This window comes from Polyodon spathula, chromosome 3 (assembly GCF_017654505.1).
Source record: "Polyodon spathula isolate WHYD16114869_AA chromosome 3, ASM1765450v1, whole genome shotgun sequence".
Taxonomy (NCBI): domain Eukaryota; kingdom Metazoa; phylum Chordata; class Actinopteri; order Acipenseriformes; family Polyodontidae; genus Polyodon; species Polyodon spathula.
The window spans coordinates 96,053,008-96,065,485 of NC_054536.1; positions in this window are offsets into that span (position 1 = coordinate 96,053,008).

Genomic DNA, 12,478 nt, shown 5'->3' on the forward strand with positions numbered 1-12,478 from the left:
AAACTTGTAGAGTCCTGTGTTGATTGATAAACCATGTAGAAAAACATTTTGAACAGAGTACACATTGCATTTGTTATACTTTTTCTGAGGGAATGGCTCGTAATCGCATAAAAAAAATATATTATGATCCTTCAAGTCCTGGGAGTTTTGGGGGACCTCAAGCCCTTCAAAGGGCCTTGGGTAATGATGGTTTAAGTTGGAAGGACCCCTGTTAACATCATGGTTTATGCTTCTGATATTGATTACCAGTGGCAACCTGGGGGCTACCTTTGAAAAATAAAACATCTAAGGCTGTAACAGATGCTTTCAGGAAGATCTTGGGTCGAGGACGGGTCCCTAAAATACTGCAAACTGATAAAGTTAAAGAATTTTTAAACAGAGAATTTCAAAACTTGCTAAAAAAATACAAAATACATCATTTTACAACGGGTAGTGAATTAAAAGCCTCTATTGTCGAAAGGTTTTATAGGACTCTTAAAACAAAAATGTGGAACTATTTTACAGCCTTCAACACCCATAAATATACAGATAAACTACAAGAAATGGCTCAGGCTTATAATAATTCATACCATCACTGTATTAAAATGGCCCCTCATTTCGTCGACCACTTTTTGCGACGTCATCGAAGTCTGAGGTTTTCAAATTGCTAATGTTTACAAGCCTCCGAGTGCCAACTGGGACAGTCAAGTTCTACCAGTGCTTCGTCACCCCGCTATCTACTTGGGGGATTTCAACAGCCGCCATTCAGACTGGGGATATGAGGATGTATCCAATGACGGTGACAGCCTTGTTACTTGGGCCACCAGAAGCAACATTATCCTGTCATATGACCCAAAACAACCAGGTTCCTTCCACTCAGCCCACTGGTCCAAAGACTACTCACCGGACTTATGTTGGGTGAGAACTATGAATGGTCGTTCCCAACCTACTGCCAGAATGATCCTCAGTGACTTTCCACATTCCCAGCACAGACCATCACCGATACATATTGGTCTGCACCTACCAACAATTCACAGCTCAAACAAGCTTCATTGGAACTTCAGAAAGGCAGACTGGGAGAAGTTTAGTGAGATAGCCGACCACAGCATTCCAATGATTCCACTTTGCATCATTCCGGTTGAAGAGGCGTACAACCGCTTCTGTCAAGCAATCTTCAAAGCAGCAACGTCGTTCCAAGAGGCCGAAGACTGCTTTATCATCCCATGCCTGGACGATGAATGTGAGGCTCTGTTGAAAGAGTATGAAGATTTAGGGGACTCAGAGTTTGAGGACCAATTGCTGGAATCATTGGATGCAGCCAGAACAGCACGTTGGGAGGAATCGACAAGTAAGCTCGATTTCCCCCACTCAAGCAGGAAGGCATGGAACTTGATCCGCCGACTTGGTGCATCCCAGAAACTTCCTTCATGTAGCCACCCAGCAGTGAGTACTGTGCCCCAGTCTGGTGTTGCAGTTCTCATTCAAAGAAAATTGACACTCATCTGAACTCTGCAATGCAGACCATCTCCGGCACTTTTCGCTCAACTCCAGTCCAGTGGCTACCAGTGCTGAGCAACATCACACCTCCACACATTTGGTGCAAGGAAGCAGTGGCCAAAATCGTCAACAAGATCTAGGATAACCCGGCAATACCATTGCATGACTTTATCCTCCATCCACCAAAGGTGCGTCTGGAATCTAGACGTCCAGTCTGGCTGTCACTTCCTGCCCCTGATTGGTCATCAACAACCCAGTGGTAAGAGGAGTGGTTCCAGAGCGACACTCACAACCAATTCTTCATTGCCGAACCAACAGATCGCCTGCCTGGCTTTGACCTGCCACGCCAAGATTGGACTTTACTCAATCGCAATCGTATTGGTCACGGTCGGTGTGCAGTGTGTCTTTATGACTGAGGCCTCGAAGACAGCCCACTCTGCTCATGTGGGCAGAAACAGACAATGCTTTACATTGTGGAGGACTGCCTGCTGACAAGTTTCCTGGGTGGACTCCGTGTTTTACACACAGCTGTTGATTCAGCAGTTGCTTGGCTGCGCACGAACAGCACACGTTAAGAAGAAGAGGTTAATGAAGACAATTCATTCAAAGTGTTTAAAAACTTATACTCTATGGAGGGTCCTATCAAAGCTCCTAAATTTAGGTTTAGGGTAGGGGACAATGTCAGAGTTTCAAAGCTAAGAGCACCCTTTATAAAGGGGTATGAACAGACTTTCACAGGTGAAATTTTTACTATTGCCGTATGTCTGCCAAGGGACCCCCCAGTGTATAAACTGAAGGACTATGGTGGCGAAGAAATAACAGGGACCTTTTACGAACCCAAACTGCAGAAGATAATTGCAAAGACTGATAGAACGTTTAGGGTTGAGAAGACTATGGCGTCGAAAAAAGAAAACAGTAAAAAGTATCATCTTATAAAATGTCTCAGGGGGCTGAAGAAATTTAACAGCTGGGTTGATGCTCAACAAGTGGTAGATATTAAGAGTTAGAATTGTTATCCAAAAAAACTCATTATCCAAAAAAACTTCAAGATGGACCAAAACTCTTTTTATGTGACTCTCCCTAGCAACCCTTCGAGGGATGTTTTCCCTAAAAACACTATATCTGATTTTACTATCAAAATTTCTAAACCCCTGAATCTAACGGGAAAATGGGAGATGGACTTAGTGGAGATTCAATACCCTCATACTTGGGATAACATAGGACCCTCAGACAACACATTTTATATTCATAACTTGACTCCTCTCTCTGACACAGCGCCCCTCAAATTTTATATAGTTGGAAATGGTGAAGATTACCTTGATTTGAATAATACTCTTTTAAGGCTTTCATGTAAAATTACTAAGGCCGATGGCTCGGATATTGACAATGCTAGTCAGGTAGGAATTATTAATTACCCCGTAACAACGATGTTTTCACAACTCAATGTAACTTTAGGAGACTGACTGTCAAACTGTCAAAGCAGTAATACATATCCCTACAGAAGTCTTATTGAGGTCCTTGCTCAGCTATGGCAAAGAGTCTCAATTTATGGCGAGATTGTTTTTCAAAGATGCTCCGGGAAACATGGATGTAACAGACCCCCAGGTTTAGAAAGAAGACATGCTTTTTTACTAGAAGAAGCCATATATTTGAGCTTTTAGGACCCCTACATGCAGATTTTTCTTCAAGAAAAACTCATGTTAAATGGTATTGATATCAAAATTGAAATGGTTAGGGCCAGTGATAGATTTTGTTTAATGTCTGATGGATTAGATCATTACAAACTTAAAATTTTAGAAGCATCTCTCTACGTCAAAAAAGTAAAAGTTTCCCCAGAGGTGAAAATAGGCCATGCGCAAGCCCTAACGAATTCAAATGCTAAGTATCCCATTGAAAGAGTCGCTGTAAAGGTTTATAGTATACCTCGGGGTAGTCGAGTCTGTATTCAAGAGAATATGTTCCTAGGTCAATTACCCAAGTTTGTGGTTATAGGATTAACAGATCATGATTTCTTTAGTGGGTCATATGATAAAAATCCCTTAAACTTTAAACATTTTAATGCCTACTTTATAGCTTTGTATGTTGATGCTGAACAAATACCCTCAAAACCTTTTCAACCTACATATACTGTAGAAAACAACCCTGTTCTTGAATATTACAGTTTAATTCAAGCCACTGGTAGACATCTCAAAGACAAGCCTCTAATTATTGATCGCATTGATTATCCTCGGGGTTATACACTATGCTTTTGATCTAACTCCAGACGAGGAATCGGGTGATCGTTTTTTGTTAGTCAAATCAGGAAATATGCGCCTTGACATGCGTTTTTCAGCGCCACTCCCCGACACAATGAATTTGATAGCATACGCAGTGTTTGAGAACGTTATAGAGGTGTCACAACAACGAGCAATGCTCTTTGATTGCTGAGAAGCATGCTGAAAACACCTTTTGAGGATTTAAAATGAATACCTTACAAATGGCATCAATAATGGCTAAGAATCGTTTTACTGGGAAGTTTTTTTATGGGGTTTTAGCCAATGACCAGCTCCCTAAATATTTTTTTTTTTTAAAAAACTTGCAATTATATACATAAAACCTTTAGTTTAATATTTGCAATGAAAATCTGATTCCCGCCTTTTCAGACATATACCAAAATGTTTGTCTAGAGTCTATACTCTATATATCTTAAGATACATTTTGTTTCATTTAGACACAAAATCTAAAGATGATTTTTTTCCTGTTAGAGGGGCCTAGATGCTAACCGGGAAGTGGGTGTCATACCTTTACTACTCCAGACTATAGGGCACATCCTGCACTCCGCGTGGAGCACCTTTATTGGATGTGCCACTCAGGAGCCTAACTGAATGCCACTTACTCTAATCTCCATTTGTGTCCCCTGGTCCTTCTTTCTTTTTACAGGTCAAAAAAGTCCCCTGGGTCGACATTGTCAATACCTTTTAGAATTTTGTATGCTTGAATCAGATCGTCGCATAGTCTTCTTTGTTCAAGACAGAATAGATTCCATTCATTTAGCCTGTCTACATATGACATGCTTTTTAAACCAAGAATAATTCTGATTGCTCTTCTTTGCACTCTTTCTAGAGCAGAAATATAATTTTTGTAGCGAGGTGACCAGACCTGAACACAATATTCTAGATGAGGTCTTATTAATGCATTGCAAAGTTTTAACATTACTTCCCTTGATTTAAATTCAACACTTTTAATTATATATCCAAGCATTTTGTTGGCCTTTTTTATAGCTTCCCCACATTCTCTAGATGAAGACATTTCTGAGTCAACATAAACTCCTTGGTATTTTGCATAGATTCCTTCTTCAATTTCAGTACCTCCCATATGGTATTTATAATGCACATTTTTTATTTCCTGCATGCAGTACCTTACACTTAAATGTCATTTGCCGTGTGTCTACCCAGTTCTGAATGCTGTCTAGATCATTTTGAACGACCTTTGCTGCTGCATCAGTGTTTGCCACTCCTCCTATTTTTGTGTCTTTTGCAAATTTAACAAGTTTGCTTACTGTACCAGAATCTAAATCATTAATGTAGATTAGGAATAGCAGAGGACTCCACTGGTTACCTCGCTCGCATTTTGAGGTTTCTCCTTTACTCAGTACTTTCTGTTTTCTACATGTTAACCACTCCCTAATCCATGTGCATGCATTTCATTGAATCCCTACTGTGTTCAGTTTATGAATTAGGGGTAGATGTACTAAGATGGGCCAGTCGCAGCGCAAACATACCAGAATTTGTATTTTCGTTATGACAGTGCACATTTTGTCATATGTATTAAGAAAAATAATAAAAAATATGTTAATGAAGAGAGCTGCAGTATACTAATTTAAATATTATTTGCATTATCTTAATGGGATGTCCAGTGAGAATTGTGGAACATTTTTTTCAAATAAAATAGCAACAGTTAAGCTGTGGTTTGGTGGTAAACCATGTAATTTGCTTTGCAATTATCCATTGTCGATGTTGCATCCTCAAAAAAAATCAAGCAGGTTAGTTAGACACGATCTCCCTTTCCTAAAACCATGCTGACTGTCTCCTAGGATACTGTTACCATATGGATAATTTTCCATTATGGATCGTGTTATAGTTTCCATAAGTTTACATATAATAGAAGTCAAGCTTATTGGTCTGTAGTTACCTGGTTAGATTTTGTCTCCCTTTTTGTGGATCAGTATTATGTTTGCAATTCTCCAGTCTGTTGGTACAACACCCGTGTCAAGAGACTGTTCCATGATCTTGGTTAGTGGTTTGTAAATACCTATTGAGAGGATCTCATCCAGCCCAGGGGATTTGTTTATTTTGAGAGCTCCTAGTCCCTTTAACATAAGAACATAAGAACATAAGAAAGTTTACAAATGAGAGGAGGCCATTCGGCCCATCTTGCTCGTTTGGTTGATAGTAGCTTATTGATCCCAAAATCTCATCAAGCAGCTTCTTGAAGGATCCCAGGGTGTCAGCTTCAACAACATTACTGGGGAGTTGATTCCAGACCCTCACAATTCTCTGTGTAAAAAAGTGTCTCCTATTTTCTGTTCTGAATGCCCCTTTTTCTAAACTCCATTTGTGACCCCTGGTCCTTGTTTCTTTTTTCAGGCTGAAAAAGTCCCTTGTGTCGACACTGTCAATACCTTTTAGAATTTTGAATGCTTGAATTAGGTCGCCACGTAGTCTTCTTTGTTCAAGACTGAACAGATTCAATTCTTTTAGCCTGTCTGCATATGACATGCCTTTTAAGCCCGGAATAATTCTGGTCGCTCTTCTTTGCACTCTTTCTAGAGCAGCAATATCTTTTTTATAGCGAGGTGACCAGAACTGAACACAATATTCAAGATGAGGTCTTACTAGTGCATTGTACAGTTTTAACATTACTTCCCTTGATTTAAATTCAACACTTTTCACAATGTATCCGAGCATCTTGTTAGCCTTTTTTATAGCTTCCCCACATTGTCTAGATGAAGACATTTCTGAGTCAACAAAAACTCCTAGGTCTTTTTCATAGATTCCTTCTCCAATTTCAATATCTCCCATATGATATTTATAATGTACATTTTTATTTCCTGTGTGCAGTACCTTACACTTTTCTCTATTAAATGTCATTTGCCATGTGTCTGCCCAGTTCTGAATCTTGTCTAGATCATTTTGAATGACCTTTGCTGCTGCAACAGTGTTTGCCACTCCTCCTACTTTTGTGTCGTCTGCAAATTTAACAAGTTTGCTTACTATACCAGAATCTAAATCATTAATGTAGATTAGGAATAGCAGAGGACCTAATACTGATCCCTGTGGTACACCGCTGGTTACCACACTCCATTCTGAGGTTTTTCCTCTAATCAGTACTTTCTGTTTTCTACATGTTAACCACTCCCTAATCCATGTACATGTGTTTCCTTGAATCCCAACTGCGTTCAGTTTGAGAATTCATCTTTTGTGCGGGACTTTGTCAAAAGCTTTCTTTTGTCATATGCTTTGCAATTATCCATTATCGATGTTGCATCCTCAAAAAAATCAAGCAAGTTAGTTAGGCACGATCTCCCTTTCCTAAAACCATGTTGACTGTCTCCCAGTACCCTGTTACCATTTAGGTAATTTTCCATTTTGGATCTTATTATAGTTTCCATAAGTTTGCATATAATAGAAGTCAGGCTTACTGGTCTGTAGTTACCTGGTTCAGTTTTGTTTCCCTTTTTGTGGATCGGTATTACGTTTGCAATTTTCCAGTCTGTCGGTACCACCCCTGTGTCAAGAGACTGCTGCATGATCTTGGTTAGCGGTTTGTAAATTACTTCTTTCATTTCTTTGAGTACTACTGGGAGGATCTCATCCGGCCCAGGGGATTTGTTTATTTTAAGAGCTCCTAGTCCCTTTAACACTTCTGCCTCAGTTATGCTAAAGTTATTTAAAACTGGACAGGAACTGGATGACATGTGGGGCATGTTGTCAGTATCTTCCTTTGTAAAAACTTGTGAAAAGTAATCATTTAACATATTTGCTATTTTTTTTTCTTCATCTACGATTTTGCCATTTGTATCTCTTAAACATTTAATCTCCTCTTTGAATGTTCTCTTGCTGTTGTAATATTGGAAAAACATTTTGGAATTGGTTTTAGCTCCCTTAGCAATGTTCATTTCTATTTCTCTCTTGGCCTTTCTAACTTCCTTTTTGACTTGCATTTGCAGTTCTGTGTACTCTTTCTGTGTACTTTCTTTTTGGTCCTTTTTTAATGCTCTGTAAAGTGCCTTTTTTCGCTGAATATTTTTTTTAATTGATCTATTAAACCATTTTGGCAATTTAGTTTTACATTTAGATTTGTCTACTTTAGGGATATAATTGTTTTGCGCCTCTAGTACTACATTTTTGAAGAACAACCATCCTTCTTCTGTGGGTGTTTTCTCTATTTTACTCCAATCTACTTCTGTTAGTCTCTGTTTCATACCTTCATAGTTTGCTTTTCTAAAATTGTAAACCTTAGCTTTAGTCTTTACTTTTGGGGATTTAAAAAACACTTCAAATGAGACCATGTTGTGGTCTGAGTTTGCCAGTGGTTCTCTGACCTCTGTTTTAGTTATTCTATCTTCGTTATTTGAAAAGACTAAATCAAGGCATGCCTCCCCTCTAGTGGGTGCCTTCACAAATTGTGTTAGGAAGCAGTCATTTGTCATTTCCACCATTTCTATTTCATCCTTCGCGCTACCCACCGGGTTTTCCCATTTTATTTGGGGGAAGTTGAAATCCCCCATTAGTATGGCTTCTCCTTTGCTACACACATTTCTAATGTCATTGTATAACAGATTATTTTGCTCACTGTCTGAATCTGGCGGTCTATAGCATGCTCCTATTATTATGCCTTTTGAATTTTTGTCTGTTATTCTGACCCATATTGATTCGGTTTTATTTTCTTTGTCCAGGTTTAACACCTGGGCTTCAAGACTGTTTCTTATGTATAGCGCTACCCCTCCTCCTCTTCTGTCCTGCCTGTCTTTCCTATACAGTGTATACCCACAAATATTATATTCGTCCCCATCACTCTCAGATAACCAAGTTTCTGTAACACCTATCACATCATAGTTACCTGTTAGTGCAGTAGCTTCAAGTTCTAGAATTTTGTTTCTGATACTTCTAGCATTTAGATAAATACATTTAATGGTTGTCTTACCTGAGTTGTTGTTCTTGTTTTGATGCGGTCTCCCTTCTGTTTTTTTGTTGATTTCTCCCCCCTTCCTTTCTAGTTTAAATGCTTCCGAACCTGCTCGAGGATCTTTTCTCCGAGTAGACTAGTTCCCTTGTTATTTAAATGCAGTCCATCCCGTCTATACAGATAGTCCTCGTTGTAGAATGTGGTCCAATGATCAAGATAGGTGAAGCCTTCCCGTGTGCACCACGTCTTCAGCCATTCGTTTTGATTAATTATTTCCAGCTGTCCATATGGTCCTTTGCAAGGTGCGGGTAGTATACCAGAAAATACCACAGTTTTGGTTTTCTCTTTTAATTTCCTTCCTAGCTCTCTGAATTTGTTTTGCAGGGATTTTGGTCTGTCTCTTCCAATGTTGTTTGTACCGATGTGGACGACTACTACCGGGTCGTCTCCTGTTCGTTCTAGGAGCCTGTCCACGTTCTCAGTGATGTGCTTGACCGAGGCTCCCGGAAGGCAGCACACTGTTGTAGTAAGGGGGTCCAAACTGCGAATTGAACTTGCTGTGTTTCTCAATATGGAGTCCCCAACAATCATGACCTCCCTTCTTTTTGCTGTCTGGTCACCACTGTCAATAGGGTCCTGGATGTTGTTCCTTTCATTCTCTTGTTGTTGGTTCTGCTCATCAAAATTCTGAAGTGACTCAAATCTGTTGGTTGTTTTGATTTCTGGTGGTTGTGTTTGACGAAGTTTCTTTTTTTCCCTGCTTCTGCCTACCTGAACCCAGCTGTTCTGACCTTCTATCTCCCTGGTGGCTTTCAGTCTGTTAGGGGTGATGCAGACTTCCATGAATTGTGGGTGTGCCAGTTCCTCAAGATCCTGTTGCTGTCTCACTTCTTCCAGCTCCATTTCTAGCATACTTACTAGTTTATGCAAATCCTGGATCGCGCAGCACTTTACGCACACTTGGTTTAGCTCCGTTGGGTTTTCTCGGATTTCCCACATCAAGCAGGTGTCACAGATTACTGGCTTGAAGACCATGTTGAGGGTTTTTTTTTTTAAGTTTAGTTTCTTCTGCAGCCGTCAACCTGCTTTCAGACTGCTTCGAAACTGCTCTGTACTTTTCCACGCCTGTACTTCTCCCACTCGCTGTCGCTTCCACTCGCTGTCGCTGGGAAGACTGCCTCGTTTAACTGCGTTGTTCTGCTGTGCTGTTGGCTCCTCCCCTCGCCCGTGTCTCAAAACGGCGCTGAATTTGAATCAGCTGCTCCGAGTTTCAGCTTGTTTGTTATCAGAAAAACACACGCGGCTGTTTGACTTTGAGCTGCTGCTGTGTTTCCCCAATGTCCTCTGTTTTCTGATTAAAGCAATTCAAGATGCAATTTCTCCTTTCTGCTTCGAAACTGCTCTGTACTTTTCCTCGCCTGTACTTCTCCCACTCGCTGTCGCTTCCACTCGCTGTCGCTGGGAAGACTCTTCTAACACTTCTGCCTCTGTTATGCTAAAGTTATTTAAAACTGGAAAGGAACGGGTCGGCGTGTGGGGTATGTTGTCCGTATCCTCCTTTGTAAAACCTTGTGAAAAGTAATCATTTAATACATGCTTTGACAAAGAAGACACTGCTCAGGTGAAATGACCCAGGAAGTTCAACAAGATAGAGACCGAGAGCTTCCTTTAACCTAAAGTAGTACCAGCTATCTTGTTTTAAAATGAAAATACATGTGTGTTGTAACATGCGTTTCTGGGACATGTTCAGCGAAATATGATCTCCATTTGGCAAAAGAACAACACCACAAGAAAGCACTCTTCAGTGAACGTGCTGAACCACGGGATGCAACTTTTCAAGAAGAAGAAAAATAAAAATAAAATGTTAATTTCACAATGTCTGTTAAAACTTATTTTAGTATTTTAAATGTTGTATGGTTCCTTTACTGCCCATATCTGTCGCTTTCCATACACTACCTGTGAATCAGGTCTTACAGCTCTAATTTCTGAAACATACAGTACTAGCGCTCTGTAAAGAAACACAGTAAATCCCACAGAAACAGTGAGCTGTGAGAAAGCATATGATTTCCCAGCAGATGTCTCGTTTGCTGTTGATCTCGTATCCTCTGGCCTGCTGCCTCTCATCCTCCAACTGCTTCAGACTGATGAACTGACCTCTGTCATCCTGGGGTTCTGGGAGATCCTCAAAATCAATCTTGTTCACCAGAATGGTCCTTTTGAAAAATTAAAACAAGAAGAATCAGAAATATTAGCAAGACTATCCCGCAAAGATTTCAGCAGAAAGCCTCTACAAATAAAATAATACTTTTTTTTTTTTTTTTAACAAAAGGTCCACACATGCATACAGATTAAATGTAAAATATCCTTACATGCACACAAGACGTAGAGAGAAAGAATTGGGCACAGCATGATGAAAAAGTACAAATCTGCTGCTGTAAATCAAATAGAAAAGCAGTAGTGTTATTCCAGGGATCTGCTGATTCAGAGGCACACTCTTATAAACTGTCACCTTGAATCATGAGCGTATTTTTTTTTCTCATTTTATCTTCACCCCTGGGAATCTACATGAAAGAGTCACTCCGAGTCACACAACAGCAAAGATCTGCCAGGAGTTTTTTGCAGCCATCTTGAGAGGTGGTCTGAAGCTTGTCCAAACGGCCTGTCACTGATATTTGCTAAATGGATGCCAGGTGGACTGAAAGCTCACCATTTGTTTAATGTGGTCTTGTTTTGTTTTTTTCAAGTCAAGCACTGTCTGTCAACTGTAGTTCAAGTAACTACACCTAGTCCAGGGTTTCATTTCAACAGACACATATTTTGTTCTCCGGTGGACATAGAAGATGTCACTCACATAAGAAACAACAAACAACATAACGTTAGGTTATCATAACCCTGGTTCCCTGAAATAAGAATATTAAACATTACAAAATGGGTGTTCCCCTTTAAGACACCCTAAGCTGAAAACTTTATACCAAAGACACTCATCAGAAGAGGGTGTGTAGTGCTGCTCTGCCCCTGCAAGCATAAAACCACTACTCACCCTGACAGTATCATCATTTTCCTTCAGGAACAGCGACCAAGGATGCCGCGACCTCAAAGTTAATGGTTAATATTCCTATTTCAGGGAAGCAGGGTTATGATAATAACCTAACGTTCCCTTTCAAGTAAGGAATATTAACCAGTACGTGGGTGAGAATGAGTGAGATGGGTGAGAATACCCAGGCTGTTGCAAGAACATGGAGCATACATCAATAAGTACCAGGGCCAACCTGAAGCCGCCTTGTGCCTCTAATCACTATACCAGCATAAATACATTTATGGACTAGTATGGACTCACCTCTAATGTTCTGTCCTGAGGGTAGACTGGGAAGCCGCCCTCAGTAATCTTGTGCCAAATCCAGGATTCTGCAGGTCCACGACATTCAGCCGACAGAACCTGGCAAACGCATGGGAGGAAGCCCAAACTACTGCACTGCATATGTTCTGGATGGAAGCACATGGAACAACGCCCATGAAGTCGCCTGACCCCTGGTGGAATTGCTGGTGAGCTTCTCGGGCGGGGGCAGACTGGCCATCTTATATACAGTCTGTACTGTGCCTGCTAACCATTTGGATAGACTCTTTTAGACATTTAGACAGAGCCTGCCCCTGTGACTGAATAGATTTTTACATGGAACTTTAGCATAAAGGGTGATTTCCCCTTGTCAAAAAGGTCCCGTAACAATTGAAGTACAATTGCCATCGGGCATGTCATGGGTTCTAACCCAGAAGCCAAGCACCATGGCTGGAAATGCTCCACTTAAAAGCTAAAGCTAAAGCAAAGTAAAAGCTGCCC